This window comes from Canis lupus, chromosome 33 (genome assembly GCF_003254725.2).
Source record: "Canis lupus dingo isolate Sandy chromosome 33, ASM325472v2, whole genome shotgun sequence".
Taxonomy (NCBI): Eukaryota; Metazoa; Chordata; class Mammalia; order Carnivora; family Canidae; genus Canis; species Canis lupus.
This window is the reverse complement of record NC_064275.1, coordinates 21,466,806-21,494,439: the sequence shown is the minus strand read 5'-3', so window position 1 is coordinate 21,494,439 and position 27,634 is coordinate 21,466,806. Positions and strand designations below refer to the sequence as shown.

At 37.7% G+C, this 27,634-nt stretch overlaps 1 long non-coding RNA gene across 3 annotated transcripts in view; it reads left to right on the top strand.

Annotated features, from left to right (window-relative positions):
- Window positions 1-4,785: 4,785 nt before the first annotated feature.
- Window positions 4,786-27,634, top strand: part of LOC112677931 (uncharacterized) — a 191,981-nt gene continuing 169,132 nt past the window's right edge. Inside the window, exon 1 of one of the 3 annotated variants that reach the window (XR_007408017.1) lies at window positions 4,786-4,828. This is a non-coding gene — a long non-coding RNA (uncharacterized LOC112677931). Of the gene's footprint in view, window positions 4,829-7,264; window positions 7,479-27,634 lie in introns of those variants that run through there. The other 2 variants (XR_003147290.3, XR_007408016.1) reach the window with 2 other exon arrangements.

The window sequence follows — 27,634 nt, the reverse complement described above, 5'->3', positions numbered from 1 at the left end:
TGTTGACCCCACACAGCTCTATCAATCTGTCTCTCATCTTAGTTGAGGTGGGGAGAAAGGAAGCCAGCATGATGCTGGATGAGCTACAAAGTCTCCACTTCTTCAAAAATGTAATGATGTCGCCATTTTGCATGAGAAAATTAACATGCAGAAAGAGTAAGCCACAGCAAAATGCCATTAAAGGGAGAAATCAGATTTTGAATCGAATTGTTTAGGTTCCAAAGCCTGATTCTTTCTAGACCACCTCCCCAAAAGCCGTATAATTCCCCTTCTCTTGTAACTAACGCCCTCCCAGATGTATTGCTTTTTACCACTGGCTTAATTAAGTCATTAAAGTTTATGGTATTTTCACTTGTGAGCATTTGGAAGCTATAATTTCTAAGGTGAAAGTTGGTATACAAATATCTCTGTCATTAGTTTCTTTTCTTTGCCTCTGAGTCAGGAGAGCTGATGAATCAACAAACAAAGGTCAGAGTTACCCATGTAACGTGACCCCATTTAAGAATGTCACCACATAGGTGAAAAAGCTTAGGTTGTAGAAGTAAACACAAAGTGAAAAAAACATTCAGACATGAAATAGATTTCTGTTCAGATCATATGTAGTTTGAAGATCAGTTTAACTTATTGGGTCATAAACTTCTAAAGGAAATATGGTATCAGAGTGAATTCCTTAAGCACCAGGACTATGCCTGCCTCTTAATCCGTCTTGCTTAGCATATCACAAAAGAGGACACAAAGAGATGGAAAACTTTACTCATAATCGTGGGCAATTCATGTACTTGTAAGGCATTTCTGGTTCTATTTAAGCTATTTATTTAGTTAGCGGTCAGTCATCCAGTCTGTTGGAACTGGGGAAAGGAAATGAAAAGATTTGTTCTTGATCCTCAAGGAGAATACCCTCTGTGTGAAAACGTACAGACAACCACACTATGACCTCATATATACAAATTGCAGTAGATGCAAACATGCTTAGGTACTCACAAAAGAAATAATTCCTAAAAAAAAAAAAAGAAAGAAAAAAAAAGAAATAATTCCTGTATGTGGAAGATGCTTAGTACATGTGTGTAGAATGAATGACTATAAGAATATATGGTTTAATCCTTATTTTGTCTTCACACTAATTTACACGTAAGTAGAATTATCTGAAGATTATCGCTGCCGTGGGGACAGTAAGGCCCTGCATGATAATGGCCAGAATTCCAGATATAAGCATCATATCATGTTTTTGTTTAGGGGTTTGTTTTATTTTATAAGTCCGGCGTTCTCTTTAACTGTGGCAAATCTCAAAAGTGGAGTTGTTTTGGTTTTTTTTAGGTAGAAATTTTGATAGTATAAATCCTCTCTTTTCTTCATCAGACTGATTATGCTGTATATCTTCAGCTGAATATCCTGCAACGTTTTCACAACTCTCTCTGTTCATTGCTTAATTTTATTGCATTTTGTTATGAAATTTTAATTCTCTGCTGGCAAAAATTGCCTTGAATTCATGGGGAAAAGAAAAATTTTAATTTTTCTATTTTTTATTACTTGAAGATTTATTTTATCTTTAGGATACAGGCAATGATACTTATACTTTTGGCAAAACAATACTTATAGTTCAGACCAGATAATAGATAGTGACTAAATGGCCAAATCAGTCCTGATGTCGATTGGCTTATTGTTGGTCACTTTCAGAGACAAGTCAGAGATTGATTGAACTATAAAAAACAACAATAATAACAACTTCATATCTAGGGTAATTTCTCCTTACTTATATATCTAATGCAGAATTATACAATGGGATGTAAAGAGTTCAGATGATGCTGTAATAGGAAGGCACATGGATCCAAATTTCATCTTTGTTTTATTTTAAGCAATAGAATATTTTTTGTTTTAAAGATTTTGTTTATTTGACACACACACAGAGAGAGAGAGAGAGAGAGAGAACACAAGTAGGGGGATCTGCAGAGAGGAAGGAGAAGCAGACTCACCACTGCTGAACAGGGAACAGGGAGCCCAACATGGAGCTTGATCCCAAAACCCCGGGACCATGACCCAAGCTGAAGTCAGACACTTAACAGAGCCACCAAGGCACCCCCAAGCAACAGGATATTTAGACTGTAGATAGCTGCTGAAGAGCATGATTTAAAAAAGGGAGTAGAAGTAGCAGGAGAAATGGTAAAAAGTGGAAAAGTTTCCGTGAGGAAGAGAAGCCTAGACAATGCCTAGTCCGCTTAAACAAAGAACAGCTATGAAGAGTATGCAGATCAATTGTACTATATGTCTGATGAGAACATAGTCTGTTAGGCCTATAGCCTCATTGATATAAAAGTGATTATAATAGCAGGCTACCAAGAGATATTTGAATCATAATCTTAAAACTTCTTAAAATAAGATGGAAACTGTGGTCAGCTTAGGCCTCCATATTTTTAATCACAAAAACAAAATTTTCTTTTTTTTTATTATGAAATGTAATTGACATACAGTGTTACATTAGTTACAAATGTACAATATAATAATTAGACAAATATACACTATGCTATGCTCACCACAAAGGCAGCTCTCATCTGTCTCCATACAAGACTATGATAATACCATTGACTATATTCCCTATGCTGTGCCTTTTATCCCCATGACTTACTCATTCCATAACTGGAAGCCCGTATCTTCCACTCCCCTTCACCCATTTTGCCCATCTTCCTACCCATTTCCCTCTTGGCAACTATCAGTTTATTCTCTATATTTATAATGTATTTACATTGTATTTATTCTCTGTACTTAGTCTTATTTCTACTTTTTGTTTATTCATTTGTTTGGACTTTGAATTCCATATATCAGTAAAATCATATGGCATTTGTCTTTTTTGTCTGACTTATTTCACTTAGGGTAATACCTGTTAGGTCCATCCATGTTGTTGCAAAAGCCAAGATCTCATTTTTTATGGCTCAGTAATATTCCATTGTATGTATGGAATGTATGTATACACACCCCTTCTGTATCCAGTCATCTATTGATGGATACTAGGATCGCTTTCATATCTTGTCTTTGTGAATAATGCTGCATAAGACATATGAGTGCCAATATTTTTCAAATTAGTGTTTTTATTTTCCTTGGGTAATTCTCAGTAGTGGAATTGATCATATGGTCTTTCTATTTTTATTTTTTTTTCTATTTTTAATTTTTTGATGGGTCTTTCTATTTTTAATATTTTTTTCTATTTTTAATTTTTTGACGAACCTCCATACTGTTTTCCATAGTGGCTGCACTTGCTTTTATTCCCACCCACAGTACATTAGGGTTCCTTATCTTCCACATCTGGCTAACACTTGTTATTTCTTATCTTTTTTTATTCTAGCCATTCTGATAGGTGTATGGTGATAGCTCTTTGTGTCTTTGATTTGCATTTCCCTGAGATTAGTGATTTGAACATCTTTCCATATGTCTGTTGGCCATCCTTTAGGAAACTGTCTCTTCAGATTCTCTGCCCGTTTTTAATTGGATTATCTGCTTTTTGGCACTGAGTTATATCAATTCTTTATATTTTTTGAGTATTAACACCTAATTGGATATATAATTCGCAAATATCTTCTCCCATTCCTTAGGTTTCTGTTTTGTTGTTGGTTTCCTTTGTTGTGTAAAACTTTTTGGTATAGTCTCAATAGTTTATTTTTGCTTTTCTTTCTTCACAAAGAAGATGTATCTAGGAAAATGCTGCTAAGGTTGATGTCAGAGAAATTACTGCCTATGTTTCCTTCCAGGAATTCTATGGTTTCAGGTCTTACATTTAGATCTTTAATCCATTTTGAGTTTATTTTTGTGTATGGTGTAAGAACGTGGTCCAGTTTCATTTCTTTGCATTTAGCTATCCGGTTTTCCAGCACCATTTACTGAAGAGATTGTCTTTTCCCCATTGTATATTCTTGCCTCTGTGGCCATTGATTAATTCGCTGTAAAGTTGTGGGATTATTTCTGGGCTCTCTAATCTGTTCCATTGTCTAATGTGTCTATTTTTATTCTGGTACCACATTGTTTTGATTCCTACAGCTTTGTAGTATTAAACAGTGCTCTTTTAAACATTGAGATTTCTGGGTGTGTGGTTACCTTTTTTTCTCTGTAGCAAATATCCTAGAAGAAGTCAGAAAGTGCTGCCACTCCTGCATTTATGTCCCCAACCCTCCGAAATGCTAGCAATTTACCTTGAGCTGAAAAAATCGTGGCAACCAGTTTGAACATTACTAGTATATTCCCACCTATTACTTTCAGCTGTTATTAATCAATATATACCTGAGTACCTTGATGTCTCTCCCAGTTGTATATTTCTGCAATGCTGTAATAAAGAAGCATCTATTGTTTCTCCATTTGAGATAGAAGACCAACATGCTTTTTAAAGAAATTATTTCCATTTGTGGTAGATAATCATACAAACATGAGAGACAATAGGGATATATGAAGATAAATGGAATATAAGGAAAAAAATGAATTACAAGGTAAATATTTGAAACAGAACTCTGAAAAGAAAGAGTAGTTTAGAATTGCTTACAAAAGAAAAAAAATAGCTTTTTAGAAGATACATTCTGAATAACCTGCCACAAAATTGTCTTGTGTGTTCTACATAGACAGTATTAGAAAAATGGGCAGAGGTATGCTATAAATGTGTGAAGAAGTAATCGTGGTATGGGTAGATTAAGTTATGGTACAAAAATAACAGTTCTTCCTTCAAGATCCCTAAACCCCAAGTTCCTGAATCAGTTCAGAAATAGATTGATCTCTGGGAGGAGAGTAGATGATGTAACAATCTGGATTGAAGAATTCTGTTCCATATTGCTCCAAGGTGTGGTTCCAGAAGAAGGTAATTAACCTTGAGAGTGTACCCTGATCCCAGGGCTATAGTATACCCTAGTAATAGCTTGATGTGTATCATGGGAGTCAGCAGCCATAAGGAAGTAGAAAGAGTTTGTGATTTTTTTCAAGAAAGCATAAGTTCCTTTTGTGACATATTGAACTTTAATGTGACAGTGATAAATGTTTATAAATGACCAATTAGGAGACAATAAATTGTGCGTGTGTGTGTGTGTGTGTGTGTGTGTAAATTTAGATGGAGGGAAAGAGGAAAGAAAATTTAGAATGAGAGTAATAGAGAAAAAGAGGGGAAAAAACATATTGAAACTGGTCATTTGAATAGTTTTATGATTAACTTTTATATGAGATTTATTCCTTTGTCCTTTATGTAATGGTAAATGTAAGAGGAAAAGTAACTATTCAAAAAATGATGATTAAATCATAGCTGTTTGATTTGACACGTTAAATGAGAGAATTAAAAATGAGTCTACTTTTCCAGGAATAAAACCTTGAATACTTGAATTTATATTGGGCTTCATACATTTAATGCCCTTTTCATTTATCTCCAGAGCAACCCCACAAGATAAGATCCTTAGCACAGGACCTGACACCCTGTCTAAGCATCAATACTTCAGACGACAGCAATGATGGTGATGGGGAAGCCAGACTGGGAAGGGTCTCACCAATTAAAAAGCTTAAAAAAAAAAAGTGGTACTTTATAGACCCATGGGAGTCACGGATGCCTTTAAAATTAATATCATCAACCAGAAACCTAAATGTAGATTGTGGAGAAAAGCCAAGGGTAGGATTACTCAGGGATAGAGGAATGAGACCCTCTTACCTCGAGAAGCTGAGAATGGAAACTATTCTCTCCTAGCAGGAATACAGGTTTCATGGTTAGAACCTGCAGAGTGAAAAGGAGAGATTGATTAAATGTGTTGCTTCCCACCCCAGCCATCCACAATTTATCATTTTTAGCTACTGTGATTATTTTGCATTCAGCACAAAGATGGCAATCTGGCAGGTTTGTGAGCCTTGAGACTCCAACAGATTGAGGCTGAATTCTTGCTTGTTTGTCAAGGCAACAGAGCACGCTCCCGTCAGTCAATATGACTTTTCTTGCCTTGTCGAAACCATTTCTACTCTATGCCAGTGTCAGTTGCATTTCGCAGATATGGTTCCAAAATACCATTACAAAAGTTACTATTTAATTTGAAGTTGTTTTGGCAGGTGAGCTCTACTATTGTAAATTGTGATTCTAAATCAATAATTTGCAGAGGAACAAGGCCTTGTTGAAATGTGAATGCTATTTAACTTCTATAAAATGCAAAGAGCTCTTCAGTCGGTGCTTTAATAAGTCTAATGACATTATTTCTTGACTACCTAGACAATGAAACCATAACTGGTGCTTGGGGGAAAATACAGAAGAACCATTGTTGGTTCATCCCTCAAAGAAATTTCTCCATTTCAGAAAGCAGAATGTATCCAAATAATTAAGGACATTTTCAACGTTAACTGATTTTTGTAAGACAAGACAAGACAGTGAATACAAAATACCAGAATGTGGTTCACCCTTAAATAAAGATAGAGCTTGGTGAGTTAAGGCCAAGGACATTGTATAATGAGATGACAAGAGTTTCGGTATTAAGTTTCCATGTTATATGACACAACTTATGGGTTTCCCAAATACTAAGATTGAATGAGTGTGAATAAATACATCTTCCTCTTACAATTAAATAAAATGATACATATTCCAAGTAGTTACTTTCCTTAAGCACTTTGGATCAGTAAGCATGTGTCTGCCAGGATGCTTGGCTGAATGCACCGGTTGGCATAGTAAAAAAAGCAGAGATAGAAAGTTCCCAGCAAAGTAAAGATTTGCTTACTTTATGGTACAACAGTGAAGATGTGATAGTTTTCCACTGTGTTTCACATCCTTGTGGAACACTGACCACCAACGCTCTGAATGTAGGCAGAGTAGATAACAGAGACCATGTATAAATTGCTCCCATCAGCCTCAATTGTCCTATGATAGAGATTAGAGTTAGGATTCTAGAAGGCAGCCTATATCTGGCATGAGTATCTCAGAAATGAAGCTTTAGCGTTAGATAGGCATGAAGACAAGAGATACAGAAGAAAGAAAGAGGAAATGGCTGTGTTGTGGCCCCTCTCAGAGTATTGACTAATAATCTTGACACCTTTGCATGAATCCTTCCAGTGTGGTAGATGTTCTTCAGGCCTGTTCACCATTCTTATTTGTTTTCCAAGAGCACCTTTCTCACCCTTGTCCACTTAGATCTTTTTTTCCTCTATGTGTCCTGCTTTTCAGTACAACTCTTCGGTCTTTCTTTTTATTTGATCATTCTCTGTGATGGAAAGACAGTGAGTTTTTTCAAGCTTTTGAGTCTTTTCTGAAGTCAGGATCTAAAATGGATAGTTACTGGGAGCAGGTTATCTCAAATATCAACTGGAACCAACAGATGAGGACTGTTGGCTGAGAGGGGGTGAATATCTGGGATTGCTCCCAACCCCAGAAAAATGGGTCTAACTTGGCCCTCTTTGAAATCACCAGGGCTTCGGAGGATGTTTGACTGTAATATGATTAGAAAAGTTAACCTGGTTTAAGAATTCTTCATTGAAGTTGGGACCATGAGAGGATGGTATGTATTTTAGTGCTGTCAAAATTCTAGTGGTTGTCTTCAGTATTTTCTTTTTGATACCATGTGATAGGTGATGTGTTGTCTTACATTAATATACATATTTCCATTTAGAAAATACCATCAGATACATAATCTGTTTATTTTAATTCCTATCACACCCCTACACGATACATAAGGTAAGCATTATTATCCTTATATTTTAGTACAGGGTACTAGCTTGAGAGAAATTGTCTAGGTGAGTTATATTCAGAATCATATTCAACTGTTATTTGCTGAGCATATAATAAGTATTAGGAAGTTTTGCTACGTGCCAGTACCTGTATTAGCTTCCTGTCATTGTTCATAACAATCCAGTGGAAGTGATGGCATCACTTGCATTGAGCTGGTAAGTTTGAGAGCATGTAAGCCACTCTTGAGAATCATACCACTTTTAAGGAATAGAGCTGAGATTTAAATTCAGGTATAGTGAATCCAAGTCCACTAAATTTTATACTTAGGTTAAATGTAGCACTCTAAGCTGTCATTGTGGTATAATATTTGGGTCACACTACCACTCTTTCAAATTATGTCCTATTCATACTGATTTCCTTTTAGATCCATGTCCTAAAATTATTTTCTCATCATGCCAGCCAGGCAGCAGGAAGCACAGACATGGGCATGATAATTGTGTTAAGAACAAAAGCTGGCACTTACTGGACATCTACCAGGTGCACTATGCTAAATTCTTTATATGCTTCAATAGTCTGCCTGCATTTTTGATGTTTGATTGCCAACAGCTTTCAAGCCCTACCACTCCCCTGTACCCTCTGTCTCACATCTTGACAAGCTGTTATGAAAGCCTTGGGTGCTCCCTCCTTTGACACCAGCAGGATATTCAAACCATGCAAGGCTTAGCCTGTGCAAGGGAAGGGAACCCTCACTTCAGCCCCACTCCCTAACGTTCAGAAAACCCTCTGTTCTCTGAAACCATTTTGAACCTGCTTAGGAGCCTGTTCTGTTCTCTCCAGAATGCCACATTAAGTGAAAAGTAAACCCTTTCATACTTCCTTGCTGTACGTGTGGCATCATCTGTCTTACCATCTAACCCAAATTTAGAGCGGGAAGTCCATCCTATTTGTTGGAGCTCCCAACACATACATTACTACTAATCCTGCAACCATATACTTTATTATTATCTACATTTTACAGATGATGAACTTGGAACACATATGGAGAACTCTGTGTGTTTTTGTGTGTACATATGTGTGCACGTGCGCGTGTGTGTGCGTGTGTGTCTATAGGGTGATAGAAGTTGGCTAGGTGGCTAGCAGAAGAAATTGGAAAGGAATTTGTTTTTATAAGTTTAATAAAATCATTAGCCTTCCCTGAGAAATGTTGACTTGAAAGATTGAATTACCAGATGACTGATAATTCAGTTAGATAATGTTTTGTAAAGTTTTATGAGATCCTTGGTAGGTGTTTCAGAGACAGGTATAATGAAAATGGATACTCTACAAGTTCCTGCCTGTTCATAATCAAATTGCATCCTTCAGATATATAAAAGCTCACCCTCAGAAATAGTTTCTAGGTATATTCCCTGAAGAAATAGACTGGAAAATAAAATACTGGCCAAATGTTCTCCCTTTGTTGATTTGTAGAAAGCTTAATTAAAATGTGAGAGCTTCTGGAATCCCTCATTAGAGTTTCAGTGAAACTAGAATGGGCTTTTCAGAGCCTTCCTTCTGCTCGTCCTTTCTGGCCTTCCCCTACATCCAGACTTTATCAGAGCACTGGACTGAGCTCTTGCTCTCACTGATAACTCTGGTCCCATTGGTTATCTGGAAGAAGCATGCATAAATAGTGAGAACTCCAGGTCTAAGAAGGAGACATGAGTTCCACTTTTCGTCAAGATGAGGACATCCTCTGAGTTTTTTGGCCCTACCCAGTCAGAGGGATCTGCCATGGACAGCATGGGGGATGTCATTCATAACAGATTTATCAGAACTCAAGCCAGAGTTCATGATATGCTACTTACTCTTCAAATTTTTCCACAAAAAAAAAAAAAAAAAAAAAAAGATTCCACAAGTATTTCATTAAAAGATCATGAAAACTTTTTTTGAGTGTAACTTATTCTACTTTATACTATATCAATTGGTACTCTTAAAACACAGCTTCATTTTCTAGATACCAATACTGTTTCAAAGTATTAAATTCCTTTAGTGGTGCACATTTCTTTGTAATTGTTTTCTTACACAAACATCGTTTGCTACAGTCATAGGTATTTTTTTTCTTGACCTTAACGATAAACAACTTATGTCCTCTAGTTTTTGCATTTGTCTGCACACTTTTATGCTACAAACTCATTTCCAGCCTTTTCTTTTCACATACTCCTAACATGTCAAGTACAAGGGAATCTCTCTTGGGCATTGGCCCTTTGTGATGAAAGAGAAGCTCTTTGTAGGGGGTTGCTATGATGTTAGGGGAGCTCAGAAAACATATCAGAGTGGTGTACAGTGGATGTTTGACTATTGCTGATAACAGACGATGGAAGGCAAATAGGGCCAGAAGAGCTTCCAAGAAATTTGAAAATAATAGTTTCTGCTTCCAATGAAGTGAAAATGGAGATACCTATTAAAAGCTACATTGTGACATTAAATAATGCAAAGAAAACCATTGCACTGTACTTGTGGTTGCCTACCTGTAGTGTCTGCTGTGTTATTCAAGATTTCCATGCACTTCCAGCAGGAGAACAAGCATCGTGACCTGCCTGTACATGCAGTAAACTAAAGAGGACATTATGTAGGAAAGGGAATGCAAGAGGAGGTGAAATAAAGAGCATGGTCTTCTGACAATCTAGAAAGCATTTACTGAGAACTTCTTGGAGATCCCTGGAGATTTTAGAGAATCATAACTGATGCTCTTCTACTGATTTGAGAAAGTCTCCTTAAAAAGACCATGGAACATGGACTTGAGAACTTGAGAGCATTTTATGCTCTTTATATTAAAGCATTTTATGTTGTATTTTTTCTTTTGATCAAATACAGGTCAAATGATTTTCGTTATTCTGCTCTCCAGCTAATTTTGTGTTTGTGTGGATACGTGTTCATTTTCAGAGTTGAAATCAGGGTATTCGGGTTCATATTTGGTCTCTTTATTTAGTCTTTGAATAGTTAAGCAAGTTATTTAAAACTCCTCTGAATCACAATTTTCTCATCTTTAAAATGTATATATTATACCCTATCTTATAAAAGTACTATAAAAATTGAGTGAGATAATACTTGGAGATTATGACCTCTACACAAATTATAATTGTTATTTTTTTCCCACCACCCCCCTCCCGCCCCTGCTGTGCCCTGTGAGTGTAGACTATTAGAAATGGAACCAGCTTTCTATAACTTGGGTGTTCATTTTATTGCATGCGGCTTATTTGATTTGATGGTGAAGGTATTGGAAATGATGGTGTTTTAAAGCATGCTTCTTATGAAATTCAACTAAGCAACTAATTTCTCCTTTTCTCACTTTGCTCATATGTTGTGGACTAGAATGGATCACAGAGACAAATGTCATGGACTAGGAAAAACAAAACAACCAAAAAAATAAATCCTAGGCTGCATGCTTTAACGTAAAACCAGAAGGCACCTTCTTTATAAAGTTGTGCCAGGATTAATTAAAACGAAACGTAATGAGCTGGAAAAGACTAGGTACCCTGTGGACATAAACACTGAACATCCCACCCCAAGCTATTAGTATTTAGAATTCCTCATGATTTCAAAATTATTATCGAAAATTTGTGGAATTCCAAATGTGCCGTAGAGGTATGTAGCTTTGCGAAATGAGGGCAGAGGGAATGGATTGGGTAAAAGAGCTTTCATAACACAATAAAAACTGAAACACCTTACAAATCAATTTTTTTTAGACATTTGGAATCGAAGTGTTATAGATCCAAATCAGCTTTGCTTGGAAGGAACGAAACATCCAAAGCAGAATAATAAATTAATTGATCAATTAATTAAACTCAAGGGAGTTGGTATAAATTCATGGAGTATGCTATACTATATGCTATACTACTATAGAGAGGGACAAAAAGCACACTTAGAAGTATTAGGTAAATATGTCTTTTTCCAGGTGAAGTTTGAAATATACGACTTCTAGGCCTCATTCCTTTATCTAATTTTGTCTGAGGCTTTTGGGACACAGGGTATAATTATCACCCTGTGGATGAAGCAACAATGTCTAGAGGTATAAAGTGGCTTTGCCACGGAGGCATACCAAGTTCTAGAACTAAGTTTCTGGAATTCAAGTTTTCCTACTCTGAGTAAAGTAATTCCTCTCCACATTGGCAGATTTTTAAGTAACAGAGACATAGCTGCTTTTATTGACTAATTTCAGTAATAGCCTTTTCAGAAAAATAGGGACATATCCTCTTGGGAGATTCAGGTTAATTTACCCCAGGGGATAATGAGACATTTGTCGGCTGATTTGCATCTGTGACCTGACCAGGAATAAATGCAGCTCTCTCAATGTGAAGGACTTGCCCTCTGCCTGGTGATTTGGCATCCATGAAATCCACCATGGAGTGTCAAGCCCTACTTTCAAAATGCCTGTGATTCAAGTCCCAGTGGATGACCTGCTAGGACTCCCAGCACTCCATGGGTAAACCAGAGGCACTTTCATGGGTTTATAATCTTTACATAATCTCATTCAGAAAAAAAAAAAAAAAATCAAGACATAATTTTAGTACTATTATTTCCATTGCTAAACAAATTATACATGCAATAGTTTTTTTGAATGAAAGCATTTTTAACCAGCCTCTGTAGATTTAACATTTTTTACTGCACCTCAGTGGATCCCAGACAGTATGTATATGTAGGCATTTATGTTAGATTTTTTTCTCTATTAAAATATATTAGATTTATTTTTCTAATACCCTATTTTGAGAAACCAAGTGGACCATTTGAAAAGTGCACTGGTTTCTTTATTTAAATATTAAAAAAATGAGTTATTACTAAAAATCCTATTATAAAGAAAAGTGAAAATCAACAAGAAAAATGACATATGCAATGTTATGAAAAACAGAAAGAATGTGTAATCTTTAACTAATTGATTGATCAAGCAAAAAGATAGAGCTCCATCCCATATTTGAATCCAGTAGTAGACTTCTGGATCAATTTTAGAAGTTCCAAGTTTTTATCTTCTCCTTTGCTCTTTTTCTTTTTCTTTTTTTCTTTCTTTTTTTTTTCCAGTTTGTACTGACCTAGAGAAAGCCAGGGATGATGAATAAGACCAACTGCCCAGTTTGGGGTAAAAATATACCCTTCATACTTTTTCAAGAGGTTGTTACACAGGGTAAAGGAACCTACAGACAACAACCACTAATAGTGTAGGCTTTATAGTACCCTGAATCTCTATCTTCTCTAATGAAGATAAATTTAGGGAGGGATTATTATTATTATTATTTTTTTTTTTGTAATTCTAACATCCTGAGCCAATTCTGTGTGTTGGACACATTACACAACTAGAAGCCAATAGAAATAGACCTCAAGGCAGATGGGGTAAGTGGCATGATAGTATAGTAGAAAGACCAGCTTTGGAGCTTGAATGAGCTGTCAAACGGTGACTGTCCAGCTCTCTTGCTAAATGATCTTGTGCACATGTTACTTAACCTCTGAGAGGCTTAGTCTCCTTCTTTATAAACAGGGCCAATAATGTTATTTTTCTGAGTAATTACTATGGCTAAGTGATACTTGACTTATTCGTTCAGTACCCATTCACTATTACTATTCATGAGTCTGAGACTTGGTCTTCCTTTTAAAACTGTAGCATTGCAAATCAACTCCAACAGTGACCACAGGAGAGGAAAACACCCATCTATCACTCTTTTGGAATGTGAAAGGACGACTGACAGCTTCCACGAAGTTAGAATTTTTAGAGTATATTGTTCAAATCAAAGTGATGAAAACACTGGCATAGTTATTTTCTTTTTTCACATGAAAACAACACCACTCAGGTTTAATTTTTTCAAGCTGCCATTCTAAAATGGCAGGATTATTAATTCATATGCCCGGATAAGGCATGATCAAGAATTAGTTCACTCTTGATGTAGGTACTTGTGGCACATCGAGGCAAGTGCCACGATATCAAGTTTCAAACATCAAACCCTTATATTTTGAGTTCCCTCTCCAAACTGTCCTAAGAAACATAATCCCAAACCAAAAGGTCCTTTTCCCACTTGAAAATGGCCTGGACAAACCTTCTCTAATAGAAGTCAGACCCAAGGCTCCTGAGAAGGAACATACCAACTTTCTATCCTCCCTGGCTCCTTCCTGTTTCCCTCACTCCCACCTTCCTCACTCCCTCCTCCCTCACTCCCACCTTCCTCTCTCCATCACACAGGTACCTCACCGAAGCATCCTGCCACTTGGAATTCAGAGCAAAAGTGGTGGCTGTGCAAAGAGGGCAATAAACATAAATGATACCTGTGGGTAATAGGTTTGAAATTACTGTGTTCCTTGGTAACTGGATATAATTACAAGTACCCTAGATTCCACGGGGCTACGGTGCAATTAGCACTCTCATTTCCAGAATAAAAGGGAAGGATTACAACGGTGTTGCCACAATTCAGTAATGTGAGAAAAGGGAACTTACCAGAAAGATGTCAGTAGTTCTGCATATATTTCTCCGTGTTCATTTCACATTGGGAGCCTGCGTATTTGTAAGTCTAAAAAGCACACAAATCTATGTGATTAAGCCCATATAAGTTATAATACATCACCATTATAGTAAGGCTACTGCAGGGGTCCTTAGTAAGTTAAAAAAAAAAAAAAGGAAAGGGTGGGAAAGTAATGAGTGATGTGACTACACTGTAGGCAGTGGGCAGGTTACCATATATTTTGGAGGTAATTAAAGACGATTGAGTGATACTTCCCAGGCTAATGAGTGATTCCGCCACTGCCTCGCAGCGGGGAGGCCCCTGTGTGTTACTGCACATTTCCACAGTATTTACTGGGGTAATGAGTGTTATTGCTGTGGTGTAACAGCAGGGTGTACTGCTCACTGTGTTTCCCCGAGAGCTCTGCCATCATTACAAGGCAAAGTGTGATTGCTGTTTTGCTAGACACCACTCGTGATCTATTCCTATATTGTTCCATAGTAATTACCAAATGGGACACACCCTATTTACCAGGGTGTGTCCTTTAGACAATCAAGAAAGAGTTTGTTTGTCTGTCTGCTGCTGTGGCTTAACCACAGCGTTCCTGATTTGGTTATGGTATATATAATTGTGGGATTGTTACTGACTTGCAATCACTGGCTCATATACCACGTTTGCTCTTGCTTCTCCTGGGCCTTGGAAGGGAGGTTTCCACTGCCGTCTGGCGTTGTTCAAGCTACACCGTGCGAGCAGGAGGGAGGGTCTGGCAGAGAGGAGAGAGGAGGCCTTCACACTTTAACAGTTATATTTTGAATATTCTGCGTCTACATTCCCTTCTACGATTCTAAGAATAGTACCAGTATATCAATCAAGAGGACATATAGTCAGCAGAACAAAGACTCAAATCAGTCAATATTTTGATTTCACTTTACAGGATGTAGGTACGGAGAACTGTCTTCGCTTAGCATATTTTGACTTACTGGCCAATCATTGGCTAAAATATTCCATAGGTTCTTATGTTTTCACTTTGGAGTCTGTCACTGTCTCCCCTCCCTTAATTTTCATTTGGAAAAACGTCACCATGTGTGCGACTAGGAAAAGTGCTTTGGTAGCAGGATCAGAGTCCTCAATTCTCGTCTGACTCTACCCTTATGGAGACCTCACCTGGCCATCAAGAGTGATGGTAAAGGGAATGAGCCGTGGTGTTGGACTGCCTGAGGTCAAGTCTCAACTTTACCATGGGTAAATGTCCTAATGTCCCTGAGCCTCTTTCCTCGCTTGTGAAAGGGGGAAAAAATAGTACCTGCTCCTACATTTATTACAAATTTTAATGAAAGAATTAGGTCAGATGTTTCTTAAAATGCCTGTACCGAGTACATTGTTATTAAATGTTAGCTATGATTACTTAACTTGTCGAGTTGTAATAGGAAAGACTTATTATTTGCTCCCTAAGTTGCTTTCTATCTCCTGAAACTTGGATTCCCTGATGTTTTATATTTGTGGCTATGTCAAAAGAAAGCAGAGAACAGACGTACATGCACAATTAGGCCTACTTCATGACCTGAAATATCTTGTTGAGTCAGTTTCCAGTTTACACATGGGTTCGTCAATAAATCTGAATTCTAGCTACAGCAGAAATAAGAGGAAGGAGCCTCAGACTGATCAAATAGGAAGACAAATCCATCTACCATTAACGCTGGTATTTACAGCGCTCCATGAGGAATTAGAAATATCAGCCATAGAGACACCTGAGTGGCTCAGTGGTTGAGCATCTGCCTTTGGCTCAGGGTGTGATCCCGGGGTCCTGGGATCGAGTCCCTTATTGGGCTCCCTGCATGGATCCTGCTTCTCCCTCAGCCTATGTCTCTGCCCCCCCCCCTTTCTCTTTCTCATGAATAGATAAATAAAAATCTTAAAAAAAATAAAAGAGAGAAGTATCAGCCAAATGAGGAAAGCTGTTGTGAGATAAAATCAGTGAGGTATACAGACTACTCTTCCTCGAAGTCTGTGTGAGGAGTGTCGAGATTTTAGGTCTTCTCTAATGAAAGACCTAAAAGACATCGCCCACCTATCCATTTTCACCCACGTGCTATTTAGTTTCCGTGTATGTTTCTTCAACCTGAAATTGCTTTATACCATCAGAGTTCCTGGGGCTAAAGGAATCTCTCCTGTCACAACATAACCCAGAGAGACTTGGACGTGAATCTCTCAATAGATAGACTAGAACTGTAGTCAGTTCCTGGGAATACAGTGCTGTAGTTAGTGTTGTGGGAAGTGAGAATAGGAGAGTGAACCTTCTGGGTTAGTGCTTCCATGCAATGCTAGACATTTGATGGAAACTTCACCCTTATATTAAACTAGAACACTTAAAGAATGCCTCGATTTTCCTGCAACTGGTGCTCAAGCTCCCTAAACATGGAAGCCCATGCTGACAGCAAATAGCATGGGAACTGAATGCCAAGGGATCCACCAAAGACATAAAATGGATAGATCAGAAAGTTAGTAGGACTCAGAGTATCCTCAAACCACAGCCACATATCTGTGGGTTTCTGCAACCCTACTGTAGGGTATCACAGTGTTACATATATAAGAGCGCATGTAGTAATTATTGAGTAAATCCGATGTGTTCATCATTCTAGCTAGTGGGTTCTTTCCTAGAGTGTGAGTTAACCCTTTTATTGTCTTCGTTAGGTCCTGGGTAGAAAAGTCAATGGAACAGATCAAGATGATAATTGCACACAAGATTTCTTACATGCCAAGATGCCAGGCTTGGTGGGTGGTACCCCTGTAGAACTGTTCCTCCACACATCTTGTTTCTGGTCCAGGTCGGCTCCGCGGCACATGTGGCCCTGCAAATCTATTCCCTGCTAATGCTGTGTCCTCCATCATTTCGCCACGGCATGTCTGTCCATCTTTGTGAGCACAATTTTTTATTAATCAGCGGAACGTTTGGGCCTTTGAAATTGAAATGGATTTCAGTCTTCTTTATATATTAATTATTGATAAATGGAGCCTGGGAGACAAGGAAGAAGGCAGGCATGATTATAGACAGATAGTTTTTAATTTTATGTCTCTTGCAGTGACAGAGAAATTTAGTTTAATAGGAGTAATTTTTCAAAGGAGATGCAATCATGAGGGAGGGGGTGTAGAAAATGAGCTAAGCATACTAAAAAAGAAAGAACTTGTAGGAGACATAGCATGTTTCCATACCTAAAAATTTCCTAGAAGGCCTTATATCAAGAAGTAGAGATAGAAATCCTTCCAAAATTGTTTTTGTACTTTGCAGGTAGGAACTGCAACCCCGAAACCAGATACTATTACTTTCAAAAGGCCTACATTCCCAACTTACACAATTTTGTGTCTTTTACATTATCTCAAACTCTCCTAAATTATAGAAAGTCTCAAACAGCCTTAATTATGTACTGTCCCAAACATCATGTAGAAAGGCCATGAGGTGTAGTAGGAATGGTGTTAGGCACACAGACTACTGAGTTCTAGCCCAGCTCCATCATTTTTTTAGCTTGCCATGAGGTCTTCACGTAGAGTCTTCTAGAGTCTTAGTTTCTCCATATGGAAAATGGTGATACTCTTCTTTCCACTAGGTCCATAGGTAGTATCTGAGGATAAATGAAGAAATTACCATGAATAAGTTTCTGAGGCCTTTCTTCCATCAAAAAATCTGAGATTTTCTGATAAAAGAAAAATAATTCTTTTTATGGGTCCATCAGTTACTAATTATTCCATGCAAGCATAGCTATTTTTTATTCTCCACGTCTATGACTAATCCAATTCGACACCACAAAAATATTTGAGCCCTATGATGCTTTTCCAGCATCTGTCCTGGGATCTGGAGATTAAAAAAGAAAAAAAAAAAAAAAAAAGAAAAAGAAACCTAGGCTGCACCCCTAAGGATACCTCATTCCTCAGATCTCATTTCTTGTTGAAATATCTGCATTTTTTATGGGCTCCTATAAACTCGATAGGATCTCTCTGCCTTGCTGCCAGTTTAGCACAGTGAGCCATCCACTGTGATACTTAGAAGAGTCAATGAGGAAGGGGAAAGCGTTGCATTAGGACGGCTAACACAGGAAGAAGGAAGGAGAAAGAGCAACGATTTGTTTTCGTAGAGATGTGGGAGAAGAGCACTGGGCAGAGGCTCTGCTTTCACTCTATACACTTCAGACTTGACTGTCCGATGGATAGGGGAGAAAAAAAAAATCCCTGGACACCACCCTGCCTATTGTAGTGATTATTGCTTAACTGGCATTCCATATTAGTCTTCTAAAACCTTTTCATTTTATTCTTACCCCGCTCAGAGCCATCGATGGCTCTCACTGGCATGGCACTAAATCCATCTTTCTCCATTTCTTTCCTCCTTACAATCTCTTTCCCTCTTCAGTTCATTTTATGTTTGGATGTGGCTCCTATCAACTCATAATATTGCGGTCTTCTGTAGAATGAAGCCTGTTTTACACAGTTATCCCCCTGTGACCTTAGGTAGAGGAAGGAATGCCTCCATGTTTCTGGATGCTTATAACCCTGTAATTTAGCACTTGCTTTTGCAGTTTTATGTCCTATTCTAATTGTTTTCACAATGGATTATAATTGTTTTTAAATAATAATGTTGTCTTGAACTTTTTAGGACCCATCAGCATTAGATTTTGAAGAGGTCTTTGTTAATTGCTTGATACCAAGACGGAAGTTGTGTTGGCAAAAAAAAAAAAAAGCTGTTTTTTTTTTTTTGTTTTGTTTTGTTTTGTTTTTTTTTCTAGTGAACTTTTCAGAAAGAATTGTCACAGGACATCCTTTCCCGGTCTGTCTACCCCTTCCTTTCCTCTAGTAGCTCAACCTGCGTGTGTACACACAAGAACACACAAACCTCTCAGGAATAATTACTGTCAAAGCTGCATTCTGCAGGAGGTGTTACAGCCCATTTGTCTGCTCTGGGCTCCAGAATCTCTACTGTGATTGATAGAGCTCCACCCAGCACACATATCTGTCTGTAACACCTCAAAGCCCATTTTAAGGGCTTTAGGACCCTACATATATAGGAGGTGAGAAAGACTGAACTTCTGTATGTGATGAGAAGTGCATACCATTTATCACAAATCACTTAAACATGCTACTAATTACAGACATTGCTTAACATGCATAAAAACGGGCAAAAGATTAATTGTCCTTGTGTCCATTCTCTATTCTTCTTTCTGTTATTTAGTTTCTGCACATTTTCTTTGGTGTAGTCCACTTCTTCTTTTCCCTTGCCATATGTGCTGGGATTGGTCAGGTCTTTGTATCGAGGTCTTATTACTATTTTCAGAAAATTCTAATTCTTTATCACAGTTTTACCAACGAGGCTTTGCTTCCCTCCAATGAGCTTTGTATAATGCTGGCTGCCAGCCTTACTTATTAGGCCAGAAATGACTGTGCTGTGCCCCCGCTCACCCTTTTTCTAATCTGAGGATTCTGGGTTCTGGCCAACAGCATCTAGGCTCTGCTTCTCTCTCTCTCTCTCTCTTTTTCTTTTTTTCTTTTTTCTTTTTTCTTTTTTTTTTTTTTTCCTTAAATTAGGTTGGGGTTAGTTGAAATGTGAGCTGAAGACACATCTTACCACTACATAAATAGATACACACTTGCCCCATCAATGTGTTCAACAACCTCTGTGCCTCAACTGTGTGGTGGTAAGGGGGGGTGGGTATGAATGGGAGGATACTGTGTAATTATCGCTTGTGGTATTGGATGCACATGTATTGAAAATAAGTTCTCTGTGAATTACCAAGTTAAGTTGGTTTCCAAGGACTCTCAGACTTCGAATATAGACAAAGCACTTCTCATTACCCTGAATACCGCTCCTGAGGCTGAATAAAGAAACACAGACCTAAAAGACACTCAAATTTACAACGAGGAATGTAGGACATTTGGCTCATTGGTAGTCACAGGTTTAGTTTTAAAATGCAGATGAAAGATACCCCAGGTCCAAATGACACTTTGTAAGCTAAACCACAGTATAAATTGTGAGCTGTGTCATTTGCTAGCACATTAACCTATATATAATGCAACATTTGTATGGAGCCCAGTGAAAGATTGGATCTGACTCAGTAATTTCAAACACAATTGGCCTCTTTCATTCTTTAATTATCCTCACCAATTTCAAGAATTAACCTTAACTTTAAATTATGTAGGCTTCCTCCTTTGGATTTGTGTTACAATTGTAGGCTTATCTAAATGTTAGATGGTAGGAGTTTTTTGTTTTGCTTTGTTTTGTTTTTCTCTTTTTGCTGAATAGAGACATTTGTTCCCAGTTATTATCATCATAATGACCCTGCCAAAAAATAATAATATTAGAGGCCGAGAGGGTCTCCAGCCAGGCTATTGTGGGACCCCTGATGCCAGAGCTAGATTGCCTGGCTGAAAATCATATCTCAACATAATTGGCTGCAGTGACAAAAAGAGAGAGTGAGAAATAAAGAAAGAGAAAGTCAGCAGGTCTGATAGGAAGGTTGCAGGCATTTATATCTAAATGGTCTCCCAATGTAACATTTTGCTCCTAATGACACAGGATTAGGAAGGGAATATAATGAGGTTTTATCAAATGTTCAAATAAATAGCCTGACCCCCCCCTTCTCAGTACCCCTCTTTCTCCCTTATATATGATTTAAGTGTAATAGAGTCTAAGGATTAAGAAAGGCAAATTTAGCAGAAGGCTGAACGTCTTTTTTTTTTTTTTTTTTAGCCTTTTTCTCCCACCTTCTCCACTCATATCATAATTAACCCTTTGTCTGCCTTGTGATGCTGGTTCCATTACTCTTCTTTTTCCCATTGCTTACTGTTCTGATGTCAGAGCTTGAGTGAGTATCTTACAAAGAATGAGAGATTTCTAGAAATTGTACGAATTTATCTGGGAATGTCAGTCTCCTTTTGAGGCAAGATAGCAATATTTGAGCGTAACAAAAAAGGACACATGAACATTTGCAAAAGGAGGTTCAAGGGCTAGTATTGAAAAGCAATGTTTTTCCCCTGCCCTTCTCTCCACCAGCCAGACTCTGCTCCTCCCCTTCCTCTCGTGTTCCTTCCAGCCAAATACTCCCTTTGCTCTTCTTCAACTTACCTTGTCTCTACTGCATCTGCATTTTCCTTTCTCCTCACCTCTCTGTCCATCTAGGTCTACACGGTTTTCCCACTCACAGAGCAACATGACCCGGGCTCACAAGCCCTTCAGGGGGCAAAACAGCAATTTCCAGGCATTTGTTTTAGCATTTGAAGTGAATAAACACTCAATGCCTAAACATATGATTCAGATTCCTTGGCAGTGCTAGGTCAAAGAGATAGTCTCTTCCTTCATTTTATATATACACTTTGCACACACACACATACCCATTCCGTATGGCATATTCTGCTAGGTACCATGGGAATTCGTAAGATGAATTAGATGTGTTGCCTTTCCTCACAATTATGATTTAGTAGTTTCTTGCACCATCTGCATAAAAGTGATTGTTAGAGCCGTGAAGTGGATGATGTCCTAGTGGGAAAATAATATGGAAAAAGCAGAAGGCAGAGGTTGAAGCCACAGGGGTCAGTCCATGTTTAAAATGCAAAATAAGGGGGTAAAGCCAGTGAGAGAGACAGATAAAACCTGGCTGAAAGGACAGAAAGGAGATCACAATAATGTAGTGCCAGAAAGATCTGAGAAGAACTTTGCAAGAAGGAGGTAGACATAACAACATGTCAGAGAGTCCAAAGAAAATCACAGCCAAGCAAAGGCTGTTGCATTTGACGATTAGGATGACCTTCGAGGAAAGTGGTTTTTATAGATCGTGGGAATGCAGCTGAGTTGCATGGGGTTGAGGGCGTTTGGTGGGGAAATAGACCTGGCAAGTTGGTTGTTTTGAGAAGTTGGATGCTAGGGGAGAAAAAGAGGAGGAATTAATGAGAAAGTAAAGTAGAATGCATGCTTTGCTGTGTAGTGTGGTGTGGGTGGGCAGTGTGGTTGCAGTGTAAATATGGCCTGAAGGCACCAGTGTACTGTTCCTTTGTGTGAGTAAACAAGGGGGGGATGGAGCAGGGAGGGAAAGTAAGAAAGAGAGAGAATACAAAGGACCATGAAGTGATTGATGGAGCCAGATCCTGGCAGAAATTCAGGCATATATACCGAAGTGGGAGATTTTTATATATTTTGACTATTAGATTTGGAATGAAATGATTTTTTTTTTTTTTTCATTGAGAAAGAAAAACTCAGGAAAGGACAGTGACATTTGGAGGGATGGCAAGGCAGCCAGGCAGTGCCTCGCTGTCCGGAACTCCTGGGCTGACAGGTTTGAATCACGTTCTGAGCGTCCACGGATGAGGAGTGCACACTGCATTTAAGAAGCCTGCAGTATGCATTGCAACAGGCAGTTGGCACGGAAGGGTCCTAGGTTAAGGGATGGCTGTAAGGATCTGCTCAAGTCCTAGAGTAAGAATTTTCAAAGGGTTCAGCACAGTGTCATACCTCTTTGCCTCAAAATACTAGGTGACCAGAAGTTGTGTGTATGCAGCCAGGGGATGAGCAAACCCAGAGTTCTTGAGTAGTATTTAATAAATAGGTATTCTCAGTACCTGTAATATATTCCAGACACTGCAGTGAGCTCTGTGATTTTCTTATGTGTTTCCACAGTAGGTAACATTAATCCTGTTGGATCAATAGGAAATTTGACCTAGAGAGGTATGGTAACTTGCCTCAGATTATGCATCTGGTAGAGAACAGAGGCCAAATAGCATAAAATCTTAGACTTTGGAATCTAATTACCTAGGTTTGAATCCCAGTTCTGTTATGTAAATTCCTTAATCTCTCAGAATACCAGTTTCTGTATCTGTAGTATGGAACGAATAATATTACTTCATTTGCTCCAATGAGATTAAATGCATCAATATATGTCAATCACTTAACAGCAGCACTTGGCTTATTTTAATATTAGCTATTAATAATTTAATATTAGGTATTACTATTGTCATAATTCTGATTTTCTAAAGTCAAAATTCAATTTTGTTGTTTTTTGCTTTATTGTAATTTCCCAAGCTGTGTCTACAAACCATAAATTAACTAAGATGTTATCAGGTAAAAGAGAACACCATAGCTACAAAAACTTGCAAAATAGATGTTAGATCAAATTTATCAACCTTCTTTACTACAAATGACTTAGAAACTCTAATAGGTTAATACATACTCGGGACTTCTAACCTGGAATATAACAAAACCACTAGTTACATAAAATCTATAGAGAACTTATTTTTCCTTTCAAAACACTTACCAACATTTTGAGAATTATTTTTCTATAGAACATGCTGCAAAAAAAAAATTATTCTGCACTTTGGCCACTAAACAGAAACGTTTTGAAAAGACCGATCTCTTCTTGGCCTAAATTGGGTTTACAGGAAAAGCAAAATCAGAGAAGGACTGATGATCTTTTGAGTATTGTCACAATTTGGTAGATTTAGGTACAAAATGGGGGCAAGGAGTAGATTTGAGAGATGGTAAATAAAGAGTAGGAGAGGGATGTGAGAAGGTCAGTAAAGAGATAAAGGACAATGTCAAGACCTTAGAGGCAGACCCATTCTTTATAATGACAAGACCCCTGTGTGAATTTTTGTATGTCTCTCAATTTTAAAGGAGGTAAAAGTTGGAATTGAAAAGGCCGAAAAAGTATGAAATCAAAGCTCTAGATGGTTCATCATATGGATATTGATACATTATGTACAACTACTGTTTAATATTTTTATAAGAGAAAGCATGAGAGATATATATGGGAGAAAGGTGGAGAAGAGGGGGTTGGCTGTACAAATATAAAAAATAGTGTTTGAATGTGATTGATTACTATAATGGAGATATAATAAAACATCTTCCTCTTATATTCAACTTTTCCTCTTCGTTAAGCAGTTGCTTTGTTTTTGATTCTAGAGTCTTTTTTTTTAATTGAAGAGCTGTGTTTAAAGCATTTTGTGTCAAGAATCAAAATAAATTATTCTGTTATTTGTATGACACTGTATGATACAAAACAAAGATATTGGTAGTTTTGTGGAGAGTTTGGAATGTAGATATTAAAAATAAACTATTCTTCATTATCTGAGATTATTTTAATAAATAGAGTAAGGGATGAAACTGAAAGGAGTTACCTTATTTTTAGGTAAATCTATTATTAATACAGGGAGGGTTTGAGAGCCAGAGACAACAGGACAACTTTATTACATTTTAATCATTGAAACTGCACTCACTCTAGAAACCTCAAGCAATGTTTCAGATGTTTGCATTGTTTTGGTGCATATTGACCAGTTTTGCTATTAACACATTTAGTAGGAAAGCAGATAATCTAGCATGAATGTAATCTTCAAAAGCTATAGAATTTAGAAATGACAGATATTTACTGAGGTATACCAAAGGTGAAAGTTCCACTAGCCACAATTACCCTTACTTTCCTTTCTTCCAATACTTTACTCATCTTATATCAACTTTGGGCCAAATCCTGGACTGGACACTGAAGATTGCAGGATGCATACGATAGAGCTCCTCCTCTTAAGGAACTCAAAATCTGATGGGGATTTAAGTCTGATTTAATTATCTCTATATTTATTGAATGCTCTCTATGTAGCAGGCATGTTCTAGGAATCTAAAATACTAGTCACTAGTACTGATTATAAAATATTGTAAAGGTTAAACTTGAGGTGTTAAAGACTAAGGGGCGATAGAGAACAAATGGCTAAATTAACCTTGGAAAATCAAAAAGTTTTAGAGTTGCAAAAAGGATTTAAGTAAGAATACAGAGAGATCAAAAAGCACGATATATTTAGGGAACTTCATGTAGTTATGTGAACCTGAACAAAGGCAGATATGATAGGAAGTGATAAGAGATGGTTGAACGGGTGGCTAACATCTATTGGGAACTGGCCAAAGCATGATATCTTTAGAGAAGAAGGATAAGTAAGAAGTGAATTGAAAATGAGTCAAAGGGATGTGGAAAGGCTAAAGAGAAAGGGAAGCACACTGAGAACCACTTGAAGAGAAGAGGCGCTACAGAAATAGGATGGTTCACTAAGTGTGTAAATTAACCTGTGTGAAATGGGAGGTCTAGAGCAGAAACAGGAGAGATGGATGCATTTAAGGGTCATAGACAAGGGCAAAGACAGGCCTTGAAATCCAGAGTAGAGGTTTTGCATCGTGAAGTGGGTGGCAAGGAACCATTAGTGTCACAAGAAGACGTACAATGGCCCTGAAGTGGCGTACTCAATGAGCTACTAAGATTCTTTCTGTCCCATGAATACTTCATGGCAGCCCAAGTGTCAGGCGGACACCTAACTGGTGCCTAAGGAATTTGAATGATCAGATATAACTCAAACTATCTCTGGGATGAACCCAGATAAACCCCAGGGTCTTTAAGGATGCTATTCTTTAAATAACATTAAAATCGGTTTGTGTCAACTAGGGAATTAATGAGCAGTTAAGGTATCCACTCTGAAACAATTGGTCATTTATAATGATTAGTATGTTATGCACTGTGATGCACCAAAATATTGGATTTTCAGCACTAAAATATTCAGGACAGCAGTAGCCAATGAAATAAATCTTCCACCAAAAAAAAAAGAAAAAAAAATTACCTGGAATTATCCATTTCTCTAATGTTCTTAGCAAATGTTTTAACCCCGGCTTGAACATAAGCTTTTCCCCTACTGGCTTAAGATGAATAATTATTTATTTACCCCGATTGCATGGAAATAAACTCCTGATATTTTGTGCTTTTTTTGGGGGGGTTTTGTTTTGTTTTGAGGATTTATTTAAAGAAGGAGAACACATGCATGGGGGAAGGGGCAGAGGGAGAGGGAAAGAGAGAATCTCAAGCAGACTTCCTGCTAAGCATGGAACCCAATGCAGGGTTTGATCCCAGGACCCTGAAATCATAACTTGAGCCAAAAATCAAGAGTCAGACATTCAACCACCTGAGCCATGCAGGTGTCCCTCTGTGCTTTTTTAAATAATAGAAAAGAGAAGAATGATCCTCATCCTCCGCCCACCAAATAAATATGTGGGCCTCTCTATGTATAGACACAACATATACATACATATATATACGCATGCGTTCCAAGGCTAGGATAACATTCAAACAACCATTGCTTTTCAGCTTCAGGCTTATGTAGACACACAGTAAATAAAGTAATTTATTTCTGTGAACGAAAAAGGAAATAGCTACCCATGGTTCTGAGTTAGGCTTCTGCTTATGATCTAGCCATTTCTCAGCAGGTGAAGCCCTTGCTAACCAACAGAAAAACCACATGATATTGTCAGTAATACAATGGGCTTTCGGTATTTTAGATGAAAAAAGGAGTCATTGGTTAATGGTCTCATAGAGAGAGAATTATGGTAATAGATGTAGTATAGTGCACCTCCCAGTTACTAACCTGAAGCACTGATACCTATCACTGTATAAGGACTATTTCATGAAACACAGATTTCTGTAGCCAGTCTTTAGAAGGTGGTAAGGGTCCCTGAAGGCATGCCCTACAGATTTACCGTAGAACAATGGTGACATGACTCACATGATTCACTTTGACTTAAAAAAAAAAAAGTATCTATTAAAATTTATGTAGTAGGACAAAAAATTAATGCCAAAATACTTCAGAACACATTCTTCAAAATTAACATCACAAAATAGATAGGATTAAAAGAAAGGTACTCATGTGCATGTGTGTTCAATTATTATACAATTAGATATCCAAAGTCCTAGATGCTATCTTAGCCCTGCCACACATTCATTTACACAGTACATTTTGCTGTGTTTGAAGCTTTTATTAAAAATTAGTCATATATATCTTTCTTAAAATTGAAAAAAAAAAAAACATGTTTGGGGATTTAGTCCTTATGTAGAACTCACTAGATGCTAATTCAGGTTAAGAGGCTCCATGGGGGAGGGTGGAGGTGAGGAGTGGAATGTGTTAGTTATTTGCTTCCGTTACTATGTTAAATACAAAATGATTTGAGAGATGAGCATCTTTATGTGTCCTCGGTGCCTAGAAATTTAGGCCATTTTAAAGAATCAAGGAAAACGTAGCCTGTCTGCGTTACCATTCTGTCTGCTTTTCTGATTCTTCTCTTACCTCTTTGTCCAGTGTAAGAGGGAATTAAGGACAAGGCAAGTCTTTCTAGAAAGAGGGAATGGAAGAGAACATAGAAACTTACTATCTACCTGGTATTTTGCTAGGCTGCCTCAGTCTCCCTGCAAAAGATGAGACAAGTTAGCAACAACTGTCTCATTGGCTAGAAAATTGCACAAAAGCTTTTATTGGTGACACTTGCTTAAACTGGCCTTGTATCATATATCTCAAGAGAGAAAACTCAGTTCTTTGTTCTTTTTGCTTCCTCCCTCCACTCTGGAGAAATGGGATCTGCTCTGAGCAGGTTGCAGGTGCACACTTGTCTGGCCTGTTTCAGTGGTGGGAGACCAGACACACTTGATTTCAGATGCAATAAGAACTAGAATAACCACTGCAAGCTTTCAGAGAGCGGGTT